The following is a 3,885-nucleotide window of genomic DNA, read 5'->3' on the forward strand; positions in this document are numbered from 1 at the left end:
ATACAACGTTGACCTTGGCTGACGAGAGAATGGGTAGAATTGAAGACTCTTCATCTTGTATAGGGAGCGTTGCTGATTGTTGAGTCATGTTGACGTATTTTGTTTGAAGGGGAGACGGTGTGTTGTGAAATTCCTTTTGAGTGAGTGGTTCTTGTGGGTGCCGAGGTCGTTTAGACGGATATTAGGGTAGATATGAAGCCTATTACTGCTGTGCTGATACACACCGTGTGAGAGCGTCTGCACGTGTCATACACACGCCACCCCCCTATCACCCCTCACAACTTCAAACCATAAACCATCATTTTCTAGCCACTTAACACTAGAACAGCTGTACCTAAAAGAGCCGCCTCAGGGGGTCAAATGACCCCCTCTTTACAATGCTCAAGCTGCTATTTACACACAACGACCACTAGTTGGCCGCTTGTAAGTTAGCCTGCTTCCTACACAGAAAAACGACAAAATATCTTTATATTAGCTTATCCTGATGTGATTTTGAAAATGTAAAGATACTGGGTGGTAGAACGCACATATCTAGGAAAAGTCATGAAAGGAGGGTCCTGAAATTTGATTGAGTCATGTAAGTAAGTAAGTAAGTAAGTAAGTAAGTAAAGCTTTATTTATATAGCACCTTTCATACAAGAAATGCAGCTCAAAGTGCTTCATGTCTTTGATGATGATTTAAAACATATATATTGTATGGTAGTTAATAAAATGTTCAAATGTCACTGAAATCGTTCAAGCATAAAGTTAATTGTAATTGTTCAAAGAATAAACATATACTGTATTTCTTCTGTGGTTTTGTGGGTTGATGACAAAGCAGTTTGCACCAAAGGTGGCTTATAAATGCTAAATGCTATATAGTTTTAGATTAGTTACTGCAAACAAATGATTAATAAATGATTCATGAATGTATTTACACATGAGAAACACAGTAAACCAGGTAACACATTTAGTAATAACTGTTAGAATACTAATGTGTTAATAGTGAGTTCATTATTTACAAATGGTTTATAAAGGGCTTAATTAAATTAGTTTAACAAGTTATTATTAAGTGATATAATCTGGACAGAGGTGTATAACACCTAAGTGATAGAGGATACGGGTTAATGACTAAATAGCTGTCTAGCATAGGTTGTCTCTCTGGATTTATCTGCTGGGTAATTGCTCAGTGCTGTGGGGTAAATTAACCCTTGGCCTGGGATTCTAATCACTGGTGAGGATATGACTGATGAGCTGGAGAGCCACCAGATACCCAGCAGTCAGTGACTTCTAGCCCAGCCTTGATGCACTCCGCCTGGGCTAGGGCTGCACTCGTCCTGGGGTGAAGGTGGTCTAGCGGTGTAGGTTGGTCATTGGGTTTGCTGTGTAGTTTTGTGCGATATGGAACTCAATATGGAAGTAGGTTTGGCTGCATATTTTTGCCTCTTGGACATATTAGGTGAATACTGTTGTCCTGTACTGTATGCAATTTGTTCTGTGCTTGTGTGTTAATTTTTTCTGTGTTTTATTAGTGTGTGTGTGTGTGTGCGTGTGTGTGTGTGTGTGTGTGTGTGTGTGTGTGTGTGTGTGTGTGAATACAGAGTGAATGTGTCTTTTCTTGTGTGTCATCGTGCCTTTGTATATTTTGGAATTGTGTGTGTACCGCATGTGGTAATTCAGTGTCTGTCTGCCACTGTCTTCTATTGTGTGTGTGTGTGTGTGTGTGTGTGTGTGTGTGTGTGTGTGTGTGTGTGTGTGTGAACCTCTGATGCATCTGTGACTAACACGCATGCTGATCCAATTCAGATGGCGTGAGTGTGACAGCTGTTTGGATTGGGCTTTTTGTCACTGGCTCTCCCTAGTGCTTACCCCTTCAGACCACCCTCTCTTGGCACTCTCAGCCCGGTTGATTGGTTCCGGAACAGAGTTGCGATTGCTATCTTCAAATTATTATTCTATATTATTCTATTATTCTATATTATTATTGTTGTTATGCCCAGACGAACTGATCTAGGTGGGAAACGCTCCTGGTTTCGGAAAACAACAAGCTAGGTATGAACGCGCTAGCAACTACATAACGAGTTAGGACCTCTTGCAGACTCATACATACGTTTTAGTATATAGAGTTATGAACCCATTTTCATCTAATGAATCTTGATCACTTGTTTTTATTCACATGTGTAAAAGTAGAAACACATTTTGTGACGTTAGAATTATAAGGTTCTATCTCCATTTTTGTCAAAATTGAGTTTTTTACATAATCTGATCCATTAGGTGTTTATTAATGCCTGTGTGGTGTTATTTTTAAAATGTTGAAATCTTTGAGTTAGTAATTAATCAAATACAAAGGTTCCATCTCGCAAAACATAATGGAATGTAAATACTTTGACGCTCAATATCTCTGAACTGCCCTAAACGGAGATAGAACCTTATCATTCTAAGCTCACGATTTTTGAGTACTAATGAGCTGTTTCCTACTCTGGGAGGCGTCAGACCCACCGGCCCAGATCCGTTTGTTTATCCGCCATTTCTCTCTGTCATCCATCCAGAGTCTCTGGGCACCCACCCTGTTTGACCCACACCTGTGGCTCACATCTGCCCACAATATTAGCCTGGGTGATCTTTCGACCCCTCTGCGCTGACTTGGTTTGACCAAGAAATGAGAATGCCCTCCAGTTAAAACCACTTTCAGGAACAATCTATATCTCTAAACGAGTGGGGTCGCTCCTTCAGAATGGTGATGTGTAATTTGCCCTAACCGGAGAGGTTAATGAGGGTCAGAGCATGGATTAGAGGAGAGAAGAAAGGGAGTCGTGGTGTTCTGTACTTTTTAATGATCAATCAGAAAATAAAAAAGGCTGCCCTTGACCTTGGGATTAGAGCAAAATGTAGTTGTTTGATAGTTCCTGATAGTTCTTTCTGATGATTTTGTTTGATGATAGTTGATGAATTTCTTTCTGAATGACGTTACAGATCTTAACGTATCGTCCTCGAGATGAATACCTGGAGTGAAGAGACTGTGAAGCGCTTTGATAGCGATGCTTCTTCGGTAGACTGTTCCGATGACAGTGCACAATCTGACTCACCTCTCACTGTTAAAATGTCTTTAAACGAACAAGATGTTGAACACTGATAGAAAGTTTCGATTAGGCGATGTGCAACTGCTGCATTTCTCTTTTACAGAAATGACACACACACACACACACACACACGTGCACACACACACACACACACACACACACACACACACTCACAGAGAGACAGACAGACACACACACACACACACACGCTCACGCTCACGCACACGCACACGCGCACACTCACACTCACACTCACACTCACACTCACACTCACACTCACACTCACACTCACACTCACACTCACACACACACACACACACACACACACACACACACACACACACACTCACACAGAGAGAGTACTATAGGAGGGATGTCCCGTTGTTGCACTGTTAAACACACTACCGTTTACAAACTCTAGACGACCTCTTCACTTCCCTACGCCCCTCATTTTAAATTCCCCCCAGCCAGCCTGGTACTAAGTCAGGCCTGTTCTTCTCTCAGGCGTCGAGACGAATATTAAACAAACTCCGGCTGGCTGATGTATTCTGTGAATGTACCCAACACACACATTACCCTCCCCTCGGCACCAAACAGGAAGAGAATTATGCTTATTCATGCACACTCTCCTAGCTAACTGGTCCTTATCCTTGTCTTCTAGCCTGATGGACTGGTACTGGTTCTCATCTCATGAGCTCAAGACGAAGGGAAGGAGGAGGGTGAAGGTGAAGGGAAGGAGGAGGGTGAAGGTGAAGGGAAGGAGGAGGGTGAAGGTGAAGGGAAGGAGGAGGGTGAAGACGAAGGGAAGGAGGAGGGTGAAGGTGAA

The sequence above is a fragment of the Nansenia antarctica genome (assembly GCF_963989245.1).
Source record: "Nansenia antarctica genome assembly, chromosome: 8".
NCBI classification, from domain to species: Eukaryota; Metazoa; Chordata; class Actinopteri; order Argentiniformes; family Microstomatidae; genus Nansenia; species Nansenia antarctica.